Source organism: Haplochromis burtoni, unplaced genomic scaffold (assembly GCF_018398535.1).
Source record: "Haplochromis burtoni strain Fernald_Lab_line unplaced genomic scaffold, NCSU_Asbu1 Contig_186, whole genome shotgun sequence".
NCBI classification, from domain to species: domain Eukaryota; kingdom Metazoa; phylum Chordata; class Actinopteri; order Cichliformes; family Cichlidae; genus Haplochromis; species Haplochromis burtoni.
In genome coordinates this window covers 164,377-180,265 of record NW_024582547.1, presented here as the reverse complement: position 1 = coordinate 180,265, position 15,889 = coordinate 164,377, and positions in this window count along the sequence as shown.

The following is a 15,889-nucleotide window of genomic DNA, read 5'->3' as shown; positions in this document are numbered from 1 at the left end:
CTCTGGTGCAAATTACTGACCTCTGTCATCATTTTAAGTGGGGGAACTTGCACAATCGGTGGCTGACTAAATACTTTTTTGCCCCACTGTAATCATTATGTTAAGCTGTCACTGTTTAGAATTTCCTGTTAAAACACTAAAAGAATGTGTAGTGCTTAAGTGCAGCAGGCAACATCTTGTATTCAGATTTGGGAATGCCGATAAATTAGGATATTTTCAGGATACATGGTAACATTACTATAACAACAGCCCGGTCACTTGTTAGGTTATAACTAGAATGAGTCCCAAGTCATGAATATGCAGAGCAATAACTGGTATACACATTAACATTGCTCTTGAGCTCATCTAATTAAATGATTTATCAGTTGACACAAATGTAAACAACTAATATTCTCCAGTAGTTTGATTCAAAAAAACAAAACAAAAAAGCTGAACATTTCATAACACTAGTCTCTCTGTGAAGATTTGTCCTTTCTCTACATTACAACATATTTGGGTTTTTTTTTTATTTATTTATTTTTTATATTTTTTATATTTGGGTTTTGGAATTCAGGTCAAGCAAAAAAAAAAAAACTGTTTAAAAATGTCACCTCATTCATTTTTTGATGGTTGACAGATTGAAAAACTGACTAACAGTTACAGGAATTACAGTTTTCTAAGTTTCAATGTAAGTGACTATGTCTAAAATGTAAAGATTTACAGTTTAGCATTGACAACAACCCACCTGTGTGTTTAAGTTTTAGTCTTTTGATACAATTACAGATAACAAATAAATTTCCAGACCTGTTTCAACTGTGGCTTTAACATTAAATTGAGTAATACATTTGTGAAGCTCTGTAAATGCATGTTAAATTGTAACTCATTCAAAGAGATATCCCTGTTAGGCTAAAGTAGAAAGATTAATAAACTGGATTTATACATCACGAATATATAGATATAGGTGCCAGAAACATTAGTTAATATTAGATTATTTCTAGTCTCATAAACGTGTCCTCATACATTTAGTTTTACTTCTGAATATTTAGGGACATCACAGCACTGGAGTCACATTTCCACATAAATGTTGAGTATTATAGTTTTATCTTCTTCAAATAAGTACAAATGTACCCAGTTTGAAATTAATATCACTGTTTTAAGAGCTTCTTACTCAACGTCACTTTTATCTTCATTGTTTTACATTCATTCTACAGTCATTTTTTTTTTTTTTTTTAGAAATGAAGAAACATTATTCACACCATTTAAGTGTGACTTTGAAATGACCAATGAGTGCATCACATTTTCTGGTGCTCTACAGTCTAGTTTAGCTTTGAGCTTTGGACATCTGAAGCTGTTAAATCTGTACCCAATGAGTTGGCTGCCTCTTGGTTAACAGCAGTTGGTTCATAAAACTGCACACAGTGGTCGGATACATTTTTGTGGCTCAGAGATTCTATCAGAACAGGTCAGTGTGCAAAGTTTTGATTGTCTTGAGTGAAATATTATCTAAAAATAAAAAATAAATACATAAATAAATAAACAAATATAACAAAATTTAAAACTAAAGTCATTATTTCATCTTGATGCATGCTCAATCACCCAGGTAAGTAAATCTCCAAAAGTCGATTCTGTTCATCTGGACGTAGCGTTTTCAGTGGGAGAAATGTTTCGTCACTTATGCAAGTGACTTCTTCAGTCTCAGCTGACTGCAGGTTTCCCCAATCTTATAAGCAGTACATTTGCACAATGACTTAAACCAGCCAACTGAAGGAACAATGGGCTGGGAGGGCTGGGAGGTCAGTTCCTTCATCATAATTATGCAGTGTCCATTAAAGTTATGGATAGAATCTATGACAAAGGCCAAGTCCTGTGTCCAGAAAGCAACCCAGTATTTGTATTTAATTACTATAAAAAAAATGTTGTAAGCTGAATGATCACTGTAATGATGATCAATCAACCTTGTGCACGGAGCTTTTGAGTCTTTTTGAGCTTTTGAGTCCAATTAAAACCAAACAGAATTTAAACAGAAATTTTTAAATTCCTCCACAAACAGTGATGTTGCTGCAGGATGGAAATTTAACTGCATGGGTGGCATAGGTGCTTGATAGCCTTGTTTTTATGTAGGCATACAACCAGAATAAAACCGGCTTAGTCATCAAGCCTAGAGTCACAAGGAGGCTGCTATTTTTCCCCAGTGCAACTGAGCCATAAAATGGAAATTAACTTGTGATGCACAAAAAGAGCCTCACATGCGGAAAATTACAAATAGCATGGATGCCTGTTGAAAGCAAATCAAAGATTAAAGTGAAAGTGAAACATGATTTAGAACAATTTTCAAAATTGTTATTTTGTTAAGTATTGAGAATACATGCATGTTTTAAATGTAAATTTACCTTTAGTTATACAATTAGGTCAAAAAATGATGTAAATATTAGCTTTATTTGTATTTTCTGCAATATATTGTGATATATTGCATACCGAAAGATGCGATTCCAATAATTAGACTTGATGGAAATGTTTTGTAGTTAAGAAATGGGTGATGGTGTAAATAAGAGGGAGCTGGTGATTCCTGGATGCGCGTGGCAAGCTCAGGGGGACGTGAGGCAGTTGAGTGGCAGCTAGTAGGCAGAGTGAACTGTGGGGGAAGCAGAGGAAGTAGTGAACCTGAGGCACTGAAAAGCACAAGCTGGATCTCAACCAGTACAAAAAGTTCTTGAACTTGTAAGTTGGCCATTGCATAACTAGTATGTTGACAGATTTGAAAAATCTGGTGAATACTGAAGTAAAGATCCAGGAGAACTGGTGTTGATAAATGATGAATCTGAAGTGTGCAGGAAGAGCAGCAGCAGTCAGTTCGACAAACACACAGAGACCAAGTGTACACAAACAAGGAAGAGTAAGAAACACAAGGAGGGGAAAAAAAACAGCTCACACACAGGAAATAAGTGAAAAGGTCGGGTGATATCCTGCCACAGAGTGAGAGAAAGACCAAAAGGAGTGGGCAGAAAGGGAGATGGTAGATAGGTGGTGAAGACTACAGAGTGTTAGTCTCGGATTCTGTTTTTCCTACATGTATTGCAGAGATGACAGTGATTTTACATAATACAAAGTTTTTCCACAACCCATTAAAACAATCACTAATGTTGGTTAAAATCTCATATATAGCAAAGTATCTATGTTTTAATTGTTGTCCAGTGAATTTCTATGTATATGACTTTGTGAATGCAGAACCCTCCTAAAAGTCTGATCATCGCCCGCGGTTAAAGAAACGGATGAGATTTGCTGGTGTGGCTGGGGTATATGGCCTGTAAAAAACACTTTGATAGTTTTATGCTTATCACAGTACACAATAAAAGCATAATATTTTGCAGTCTCTCCTAAAGTGCTTCATAAATGTTGTATTTACCACTTTGCTACACACGATCACTCCGGTATGATGATTAGTAGTCCTTGCAATGTAGAAATTCATTGGTGGCTTCTTTTGCAACCCAGCAATATCTTTTTGATCCTTCTCAGAAAGGAACAGATAGCAAGTACTTTCTGAGTCCAGTGTATCCAAGGGCCTTTCATTTCCAGCTGATAAGGGAAAAGAGCTCTCTTTCACCTGGTGTGAGAGTCAGTGTAAGGTTCTCTCTTATCAAAATAAAGTAAAAGAGCCTTTCTATAACCTTTCAGTTTCCTTTAGATAAAGACTACAAGAGGACAGAAACAAACAAATACTTTTTCATTTTCCTTTATTTGTCATCATGGACTGATAGTCAAGGATACATACACACACCTAGAGAGCGAGACTGTCCATCTTGACAGTAAATCCTCCTTCCTTCTTTTTTTTTTAGATAGTCCACTTAATCAAATGTTTCTTTCAATAAAACCATTTGTTTCATTACCTTTAAATATAAAGTTACCAACTTTAAGTTATGCACAGTATTAAGTTCAAAGCATGTCGATATTTTTTGTTTCATTAGATTGTCTTCATGTCATATGGCAAGTTACAAATTCTGTGTTAATGTATTATCAAAGTACAGTTGAATGGTCAAAAATCCGGCATGCGTGCCAAAATAATGCACAATAAGATTGGTAGATTCCTCAATAATACAATCAAATATCTAAAAGAAGCGTGCACTTAGAGTGTGAATTAGGGAAATACTGTTTGTTTTGATGCTAAAGTAAATGGAGGCTGCACACTACACAACACTACAAAGCAAATTATTATTATTTCTTTAAAGTAAAATATATGAAGTTTCTTACTTAAAATTACTGGCAACTTTATTTTTATTTAACCTTTATTTTTACAGGTAGTCCCATTGGTTCCAATGTCTCATTTGCAAGAGAGACCTGTTCCAGACAAACATATTAAAATTACATATTTTACATACTTATTTTGTCTTTCCTGTAAAATACCTAAGGTTACTCACTGCCTAAAATTACTCAGTGTAATTATTTTCTGAATTTATATACGTTTATCTGTTAATTCTGTCCTATGTGACATTTTTATTTCCCAAAATAAATAAATCCAGTCATTAAATGTTTAAATCCTCATTTCGTGTGCACTAGCTGGATGTCTTGATTTGGTAGCCCAGTTTAAGATGTGTAGCTATCGCCAGAAAGATAGCACAGTTTAAGCCTGGTTTTACAGAGCTTCCCTCTTCCTATCTCCGCTGACATATGCTGCATTTGCTGACTTACGAGTAAAGCTGTTCTGATTTACATTTCTTTTCTGTTTCTGTTGCACATGAAATATTTAGTGAAATGTGGCCTTTTAAAATTAGATGTTAAGCAGAAGCCCCTTCCTTGTCTTTTACAAGCTGCTGCTAAAATCCCTGTTTCATAATTGCCTCATGAAAATCATTGTATGAATAAGTTAAAAACAACGGCCGTGAATTTGGCTGTATTTACATAAAAGCAAAATATCTAGAGGCAGAGTTGCAAAATTAACATCAGTCGTTTGACCTCCTTTAGTAAAGTCTGCATACAGGCAACAATTTTTAGGCACCAAATTCAAAAAGGGAGAATCTATTAATGCTATTTAGCTCCAGTTAATAATTAAATTCATAAGAAGGCAACATTTTGGTAAATAGGTTCTTTTACATCGTAACAAAGAAGATTCTGTGGAGACTGGTCTGTTGGGAGACTGTGAAAATCTGAGTATTATTTATCATCATTAATATTTTTCCAGAGATTTATTTGTGAGCCAACATTTCAAACATATTACAAGGCATAAAATTTGTAGGCCCATCTTTAATATCCCCTCCTTTTTTAGTTAAAATGTCCTTGATCAGGGACATTGATCCATATTGAACCATCAGTCTCGGGGATCAAAAGTTACTGTAACACATATTGAGGAGCCGCTGATGATCTGAGCTATATTTTTTTTGACAATCTATCCAACAGCTCTAAAGTGTTTTCAGTCAAACGTGTAAATTAAAAGTCCATCTCATGAAATTGAATTTTTACTTTATGAGTAAAAGCCTGTGAATCGTAGATGAAAAGTTAAGATAGCAGCAACGACTCATTTTCGTCTTCTGGGCAACGTCTTTACAAATATTTATGACATTCCCTCTAATAGCTGATGAAATATTTCAATTTTTACCAAAGCGGTAGACCGACATTTTCATCCCCACAGTCTCACTGCTGGCTTGAACTGGTAAAAACATCTCTACTTGCAGTTACTGCTGTCTAGAGCCAAGATACATGAATTTTGTTTTCTGTCACTTGCATTTAAACTGTTTGTGTGTCACTTGTCATGTTTATTTGAGTTGTAGGCAAGTATCATCAGTCTTTCTGTCTCTACTCATGTGAGAACAGAATATAAACCTTTAAACATTCTGACAGTACTGTATGCTCTTCCTTTGGATTCATTTTGATATAAATGTCAATTAATTTACATCATAAATTAAAACGTGGCAATTATAATTTTGATTTCTAAGTGCAAGTGTTAAGTTTATTACATTAAAAAAATGAAAAATGTAAAATAATCTTGGTAGATCTGCATCTTAAATATTGCGTATCTAACTACGCTTTTAGCACTTTTAGTTAATGAAATCATTAAATTCCTTTTTTAATTCAACATTGTTAATCATAGAACAGGAAAAGATTGATATAATGTTGCTTGGAAAGGGGAAGCGAGTCTTAGAAAAGCTCCTGCAATTCTCTCCAGCAGCTCTGTATAAAAATAGACATTAAGAGAAAGTACACAGAGTTTTGCAATGTTCTTTTGACCAGCGTGACATTGCCACAACAAAAGCTTTTTAGCATTCCTAATACCTTTTCTTCAGCTTGAAAAAATAACCTCAATAAATAGATTCTGTGCTGAGAAAGAAAGATAAAACATTTAATTCTTCATGGAATATCAGTCAATAGATTCAAAAATTGCATACTGGGTTTCACGGTTAAACACTGTGTAATAAAGCAGTAATAGGTCTAAGACCATACACACACACACACACACTTATATGTGTCCGTGAAGGTTCTCAGTTTTCCAAGTCATCATAGTCTAAGGAGCTTGGAAAGAAAACGTCTTGATGCATGCTCAATCATCCAGGGAAGTAAATCTCCAAAAAGTTGATTCTGTTCATCTGGACGTAGCGTTTTCAGTGGGAGAAATGTTTCGTCACTTATGCAAGTGACTTCTTCAGTCTCAGCTGATTGTAGGTTTCCCCAATCTTATAAACAGTACATTTGCATAATGACTGAAAGATGTCCCCTTAGGCCCATCTTTCGCCATCTTACAATGCTGTGATTGCAGCCATTCCCCAACTCTCTGTGAATGGTACTCATGGCCATTGATCAGTGGTCTTTGATCAGTGGTCTTTGATCAGTGGGTTTTGGTCAGTGGTTGTTGATCATTGGTCATGACAATTTGCATAATTAAGATTAAGGAACTGACCTTCCAGCCCATTGTTCCTTCAGTGGGCTGGTTTCAGTAATTATGCAAATGAACTGTTTTTATAAGATTTGGGGAAACCTGCAGTCAGCTGAGACTGAAGAAGTCACTTGGATGAGTGACGAAACGTTTCTCCTACAAAATGCTACGTCCAGATGAACAGAATCAACTTTTTGGAGACTTAGAAAGAAAAGTGAAGCTTTTGCTGATTGTGACCCAAACCCAAACCTTGGCTTGTGTGATTAGGTAGATGATCAATAGGGGTCCAATAGGATCAATAGGATTTTAAGCTTCCATAGGCCTTAAAATCTGGGATTCTCTACCAATTGTTCTTGCAACTGAAGAAGCTTCTCAGATGAGAGGTGAAAAGTCTTCAAGGAAACTTAAAGAAGTCCAGATGCTTTTCTTTCCAAGCTCATTTGACTTATACTACACTCAAAGTGTTTGTTGGCAAGACACTTAAGCCCTAAGTTGCCCCTAGTACATTCAGCTAAATATGTGTGTAAATGTTAGATAAGGTGTTTAGGTATAGAAAAAGGCTCTTGCATTAATGTTTGTGCATTTGCATAAATGGTAAAAAGCATTATGAGCACTCAGAATGCAAAATTGCTATATAAATACTTGGCCATTTATGTATTGCATATTGCGTTGTGTGTGTTTTTGTAAACGTTATACAGAAATAATTTAAAAACAAAAGTTCAGGTGGGGCAAGTTTTGTATAAATAACGAGGATTGTGGTGCTGGAGTTATTCAACATCTCCATGACTTTTCCACATTCAGCATGCTCAAAATGTCTCAGCATGGCGTTGGGTTCCTCTTGCTGATCCAACATATAGTCCAAGAACAATTGTTTCAGCTATGCGTCGTCCTCCCTCCCAGCTCGTCTTCTTTCTCTCTGACCGTCTGCTTATTTATTTAGTTATTTATTGTTAAGCAAAAAAAAAAAAAACCCAAAACAATTATAGTGACAGCAGCAGGTAATTATAATTGTGATTTGGTAAAAAAGAAGCACTCTGTGAAAGAATTGAAAGATTTGAGAAAACAATTCTCAAAGAAAGATTTTACATATTTCAAGGAAACCAGGGAAAAATCTGGGATCAAGCCTCGGTAGACAACCTGTGATCTCAGGACATAAAAATAAATAATAACAAAAGCAATCCAATTTCCACTTGTTTTCTGGAAGACATTGTGCCTGTGTGTTGTGAAAATAAGGTGAAAAGGATGATCCACAGTGTTCCCTGTTAATAATTTTGCAGTTTGCGAACAGGCAGTCCTACTTGGATATATCATGCAAAATATAGTAATGATCACCCTCACCCTGACCGTGAAATATTTGCCAAGTCACACCGAAACAAGGGCTTCTTCAGTGTGCTGACGGATGCTCAATCATCCAGGTAAGAAAATTGAGTTACGAACTGGATGAAAAATGCTACATCGAGCTGAGGAGATTCAGCTTTCTGGGAGGTTCTTCAGTTATTATTATAAGTTTCGTGGATTGGAACAACAACATTGTAATATGCTAGTTAAAAATATATAGAATAAGGATAAAATCAAAATTAAGTGTTGATTTTGACAAATTAGGTAAATCATTGTGGTGTGGTGTAAGTGGATGGTGCTGTTAAAGACCCAGCAGAAACTTTCAAGCACGTGGATGAGCTTACTAATTTGAAATGCATATGCCCTCAGGCTGAAGTAACCTCAACACACTTGGGCAACAGTCTTGGCTCCGCTTTGTTCTTATCTCAGGTTCAAAGAAAAGTGAAATCTCACCCAAACATCCTATTACAATGCACTGGGCTCTTCAATTTATAGGCAACACAGACATCATGCTTGGAGAGTTTGAAAATCTTGTGCAAACAGACCATGTTTGGCTCATAGACTTGGACGAGGTGGAACATGTGTTGCCAATCACAGTATCCAGGTTGACTCACAGTGTGTGGAACAAACAGTTTGGTGGCCCTTTTGAGCTCCATAATGGTAGAATAGCACACACGCACACACACATCTGACAACACTGTTGCCTTGTATAGAAATATTTCAAGAAAGCATCCTGTGTGGTCCCTTTGTGTTTACCATACAACCAAAGGTCCTGGATTCAGGTAAGGTAACTTGGAGCCAAAACATGCAACTAGCACTGTTGTAAAGGCAATTATTTATTTTGCAGTACCCTGAGATTTTACACGATGGAACTGAGAACAGATTTGCCAACACATGTTTTTTCCTCTGTCTTTAGATGGTTGCAGACCTTAATAAAGCCAGTGAGACGACTTTAACAGAGTATAAGGCAGCTATAGGCAACTGATACAAAATTACCATTGAAATGCCAACAGCTCTCTTTTCACTGTCTGAAAGGGGAGTTGAATGAACCTCCGACCTCTTTGTTCATCTCCCTTCACTCGCTTACTATCCTCTCTGTAATATCAACAACATGAACTCAATCTATAACAAAAGGTTTCTGTCTGTTGCCGTCTGATGTTTTTGTCTTCCACAAATGCCAATGAAACCCGTGTTAATTATGTTATTGTAATGCATTGGAAAATCAGGAAACCAATTACAGAAAGCTTTGGGACAGTATTTTCACAACCAGTTTGGTCTTGCCTCTTAATAGCACAATCTATGTTTAATATCAGCAATGCACTGCTATTCTCAACCCTGAATGGAAGATGCTCCATATATTTTGTGTTCTTCAACAAAGTTTAAATTTACAAAATATTCAGTATGCAGCTATATAAAACAGAAATGGAGCATCCACATTGTTTGTTCTGAATCAGTCAGTTATTGATTAAATTAAATAATTGTTAAACCTTTAGTGGTGATTAAATCTCTCTGAACAAGTTACAAGTTGCAAATAAAACAATGCTCTTTACATAAGTCATGTGCTTTAAAATATGTCATAACGTCTTAAAGTGTAACAACAATGTATAGGTAGTATAGTAGAAATATATATTATTACCATGAGATAACTGAATGCAACTGAACAGGGACAGAATAAGGCTTACAGACAGCAACAATGAGTTTGTGGTAGAATGAGTAATAAGACAGTAAAATGATGGATCTTTGACGTCTGTTTTATTTTGTCCAGATGGCCACACAATCTGTCATTTGGATAAAAAATAGCAGTCCAGCCTATTAAATACCCTTTTCTGGACAATTAACTGTACTACTTCCTCTGCATCAGACACCCATACTTTAGAAATAGCATCCTGATTAACTAGTTGGCTGTAGGGAACAACTATTCAGAGACTCAGAGCATGCTGTGTGGGTGAACAACAACCTGTTGGTGAGCAGAGGGGAATATTTATTTTTTCCCCAAGTATGAGTGGGAAAAAAACATTTCTCTGATTGCAAACACTAAAAACTGATCTAGCCAGAGAGAAAGAAGCATTTTTAGAGACACAGACAGAAATGGTAAAGGAGAAAGAAAAAGTGGAAAGAAATGGAGGAATATTGAGATTCTGCTGGCTCCCCGAGTTATGTCTGGTATTCCGGGAGAGAAAGGGCCTCTGCAGCATAGGGCATAAAACTTTCATAGCTCTGTCGGGATCCTCTGTTTCTTCTGGATTATTTATCAAATAGTGAAGTTGTTTATCACACAGCTAATACTGCTATGCTCAGGTATGAGCCAGGCAGTTTCGCATATATTGAGCTTCATAATGAATATTAATCTGTTTTCTAGCAATATAAAGGGCAAAAAAAATGGATGTGCCATATTTATTTGACTTAAGCATAGGGTACTACACAGCTAACCTAGAGAGCTCTTTCTCTGAAGTTGTCTGGAAAAACATGCGGCATAAATTGCCTAATGAGGATATTATTAAGGGTGGATTTAGTACAGGGGCTGTGATTCATCCAGACAGAAAGAACAAAGTTGCCACAAAAAGTACTTGAAAAGTGCAATCCTCCACCAAGGCCAATGCCACACAGCATATAAAGAAAATACTCTGAATTGCCATCCAAATGTAATTGGCTGTTTCTTTACACATGTTCCACCACTTTTCAAGACATTTTGTAAGCAGCTTTTTTCTTTAGTAGTCCTGCTGCCTGACAAAGAGTTACAAAGATGTGCAAACAAAAAGCACTGAGACGATTTTTCTACTAAGGCTTTTAGTCTTTGCGGAGGAACAAAAACTACCATCAAAATTGCTGATGCTCCCCAAAACAAGAAAAAGTCCCCCAGAAACAAAAGACCTCCTGTTATCAAAAGCAGGATCTGTGGCAGTAATGATAGGTCATTTGCTAATCGACTCTATTTAGTTCTAAGGGCATTTTTTGGCCTCACAACAGTCATTATCTCATCCTAATTAATCCCATTAGAAGCCATGTACAGGTCACTGATGGCTGTATGATGTAGTGAGAGCAAGGTATCAGATGCCCTTTTGTAGTGACATACCAGGAGCTGCTTTAGCTTGGCTCGCCACTGCACCACAAGAATAATAATAAGACATCACATTGAATCGTATTTAATGTACTGACGATTAACTGAAAGCATAACTGATTAAAGTCTAAACAAGTAATTCACTAAATTACTGACTTTCCCCACATTTTCCTGTATATGGCTTCTTTAAAAATTTGCTACGACTTTTTTATTTTACATTTCATTCTAAATATGATGGCAAACTTTGTCATTAAGATAGCACTGTCACTGTGGGCAAGCTTGAAAGCTACCATTGTTGCATTGTGACCTTTGCAGCATAGGTTTACATGGCTGAGCAGCTCGTGTGGGTGTAACATCTGTCGTTATTAAATATTACTTAGACTTACATCAAATAATCACATTAAGGGCAACTGACAGTACTGTCCACAGTAATCTTTATTAATAGCCTGCAAACATAAAAACAGAAATACTTTTACAAATGATCACCCACATTTCAACGCCTTAAGAAATTTAGAAGTATTTAATTACTATACTTAAGCATTATATAGCAGCAGATCTAAAATATATCAAACTATTTTAGAGCTGGAATGTCTAAAGTATTATTTGACACCTCACTGAGATCCTGCAGTTGCACTCACAGACAAGATCCAGGCAGAGATATAAAATGCACATAAGAGTGTGTGTTTGTAAGAGGGGAAAAACACTCCCACTCATAGCAAAACATTATTAACAATGGGTGATTACAATGTAACAGAATGGTCTGAAGTTTTAACGAAAGGTTATGTAAGGTTATATGTACCAGACATGTATTTTTAAATTTTGACAAGCATTAGAGTTTAACAAAGTGTAGCGTTAACGTGAACAGGCTGAGTTACAAGACCTCTGCTAGATGTAAGCTTTGCTTCTGATATTGAACATGTAGTTACGGGATTGTTTGACACTAGGCCTAACCCTAACCCATTTGAAGATTATTTTGTAACAGCTCATTTGCCTTTTTCTTTATGTCTCATAAAACAAAAATAAACATTATTCACAATTTCATTAAGTTTAAGTTTCCTTCATTTTTCTGAGTTAACAGTACAAAACCAAAATATATTGTTATATATTGCTGTATAAAGAACAACAGCACCTATTTTTGTTAAAAAAAGAACTAAAAAGAATCATTAGACTTTTTTTATTGGATGCTATATGCCATGGTAACAACTGAAACTATAGTTAGAGCTTTATCCCTATTCATTTTGTACTTTTCTCACAGTGGACTTGGTTAATGTAAAAAATGATGCTTGAGCATTTCTCTGCGGCAATCAGAATTTAACATTTGAAATAAAATATGATTAGTTTTTTCTGTTTATTCAGCACTGACAATCAAATCGAATCAAACCTCAGCTTTGTAGTCTGATAAGTGATCTTTGGGAGCCCATTTACTTGTAAATATTAGGTAATTTATTTATTTTTTTAGTTAGCTTTTATTGTTTTTCGACACCAGTAGAGAGGAATAAGTTATTATCACACAGACTGTGCTTTAGGAGGATAAAGGTTCTTCTTTTCAGGGGACTTGATAATAGTAATTAAATGCAATACTTTCTTTTTGTAGCACACGCACACCATTGTTGTTCAGTATTGTGTTGACTGTGGACTAATGAACATGAACATTCAAAAGAAGAGATGCCTTTTAGTTTTTCAGAAGTTGCCCTGGGATCCTCTTTCACATGTCAAGTTATTACACACCTTGTTCTTGGAGTGATCTTTATTGACCTTTTCTGGAGAGGAGGATAACAATGGTTTTGAATTTCTGTCATTTCTTTTTGGTCTGTCTAACTGGTGATTGGTGAAGTTCAACCTTTTCTGTAACATTTTCCAGTCTGATAAGAATCAAAACCACTTCTTTTGAAGACAAGAAATCTGAACAAATCTTATTTCTTTGTCCCATAACACACGTGTAGACATGTGTTGTGAGATCAGACTTTGATTCTTGAAGTAAAGGAGGGCTTACTGCTCACGTGTGAATGCTTCTCTATTCACTGAAAACACTTGATTTTAATTCACTGATAATCCTAGAGGTTCACATATTTTGGATCCTCACAGATATTTAAAGTTTTCAAATCCCTCAATAAATAAAGTATATTATTTAAATTCCTTAAATTGGTTTCTTCTTATCTAGTTTTTGGACTAGTATGACAATCAGAAAATGTTTGAGATCACATTTGTGAATGTGATCTCAAACACAAAGTATACATGAAGTATAAAGTGCATTTGAATCATTTAGGGCAGAGCAGTTAAACTGAAAAAGATAATTAAAGGAACAAAAAAACCCCAAAACAACCACATATGGTCATTATAGAAAAAACAAAAACAAACACAAACAGGATGTAACTAGCAGAGACATGACATGCAGGCAGAGGAGGGAGACAAAGAAAAACGGGAAGTGATTTAACAAAACAAAAACAGGAATCAAAACGGTTAGAAAACAAAAACAGTGGTTTTTGGCAGGACAGTGGTCCTTCTCTGCATGGTGGCTGTTTCCTGCCACCCAAGGTCCAAATGGAGCATTCCTGGTTTTGTTGTTTATCCTGCTGTAAGCTTTTCTTCTGTTTATGCCTTTTCTAATGTCAGGACCTTCCAGATTAATTTACTTTGGCACACTTCCTGTCCTAACCCTCAGGTAAAGAACCATTTATTTCTTAAATATACTGATGCCCATAGTTCTGTTTATTATAGTCCCAAATGCTGAATATTTTGCTGTTGTACTGAGCTTGAAAGGTAATCTTTAAATAAATGTTATGCAAGAATCAAATATATTTCCTTCAGCTGAAAGGTTAGTTGTTACCATTTAGGTACCAAAATTGAAAAAGCCATTTTCAGATTGTTTCACAGCACTAATGTTGTTTTTAAACTTTTGGATGTTTTATATGAAGTAGTTGGATCTAGAAGCATCTACTGTACGTGGGCCACCAAATACCTTAATAGGAGTGAATAATACATAATTTAATAGTAAGGCACTTTCCCAATATTAAATAATATTGTGTATAATCTGCACTCTGACAGGAGAGGCCCTTTTTGCTTCATGAAAAATTCAAAATTTTATAAGCAGTAATGTTTCTCATTATAATGCCAAGAATGAAGTGCCATTTTCATTTTGCCCTTGTTTAAAGCAGTTGGTTTAGGCTTCTGAGTCCCACAAGTAGAAAGTGTAAAAGCTCATTCCTCCCACTGTTGGTGTTCAATAAGGCACTATTATGTGCTTCTCCATCATCACACTGCACATTTCTTTTTGTCTTCTTTAGGAAATGGTTGACTAATTTACTCATGAGGGCAGCTGTGTAGTCGGTTGGTTCACCTCCCTCTGGCTCCACTGAGACTATGGCGCTCTGTCAGTCATTGGGCTCCCTACATTGGTCCAGATGGAAATATCTTAGCCCAGCAGTCTTTAGATGGCTTACCGTGAAATTTGGTGCAGAGGGGGATAAAGCCACACACTTTTTGTTCTCTAACTATAAGACGCACAATATTTCTGGTCGTGTGTGAAATACCTGGAATATTAACTAAACAGCTTTAATATTATTAGACTCAGAGTGACTTGCTTGGTGGTACTCTGACTTTTCATCCAGCATAGAAACTTGCTTAACATCCACATGCTGTCATTGTGAGAAAAATGGAAAGCGAACATTATTATTTAGTGGTTCAGAAAGAGCCATTTGAGTTTCCTTACTTATCACTAAACCTGGACTGAATTTTAAATTGACTAAATCTGAAGGTCATCAGAAGTTGTGTCCTGTAAATAGTTCCAGTATTGTATCAAGACAGTTTTGATGAAAAGGATTTTCTAAAGGTTGAAAGCACCAGACACTCTTTGTATATATAGAAACATTAACTGCATTTATTGTGTTTGTTTGCAAAATAAGCCTTTATCAGAAAAGCTAGTGTTTTATGAAATGTAATGCATGCTAAGTTATTGCAGTTTAAATTGCCTGAGGCCTGAACTTCTGATCTTCAGAGTTTTCTGCATATTTTTTTGTCCCTTGTTAAACAAATTTAACCTTGTACAGCTGCTGTTATTGAATATTACTTAAACTAACATTAAATGCTTACCTTAAGGGTAACCTACAGTACTGTGCACAATAATCTTGAGACTGCCAACAGAAAAAGAGTTGAAAAAATTGGAAGGCCATTGCAAATTATCCCCTAAATTTCAAAAGCGTATACTTTTTAGACATAGTTGGCTATTAAAAAGCAGGATTATTATAGGGAAAAATAATCAACCCTAAAACTTTTGTATACATTACAGTGCTGGAAGTTTGAAGGTGAGAACTGTTGTGTTGCATTTTGCAAGCTTTGTAGTACAACATGGGCCTTCAAAGTGTACATCACCAAAAGAACACTTTGCTCTGCTGACTAACAACAGGTAAAACTATTTAGACAGCAAAATTGTTTCTAATGACAACATAAAAAGGTTTACATCACTCAGTAGCTAAAAATATATTTTTATGGCAAGTGTAGAAACAAATCACTTATCAAAATTAAAAGTTTAGGGGGCAAAAAGACAAACAGCTTTCCTCTGGACAAGAAGGTGAAAGCCCTGCATGCAGTTTGAGGTGTGATGGCTCAATGAATGGATAATAAGGCTGCAGAGGCAGTTTGGACAGACGGTCAGTGAT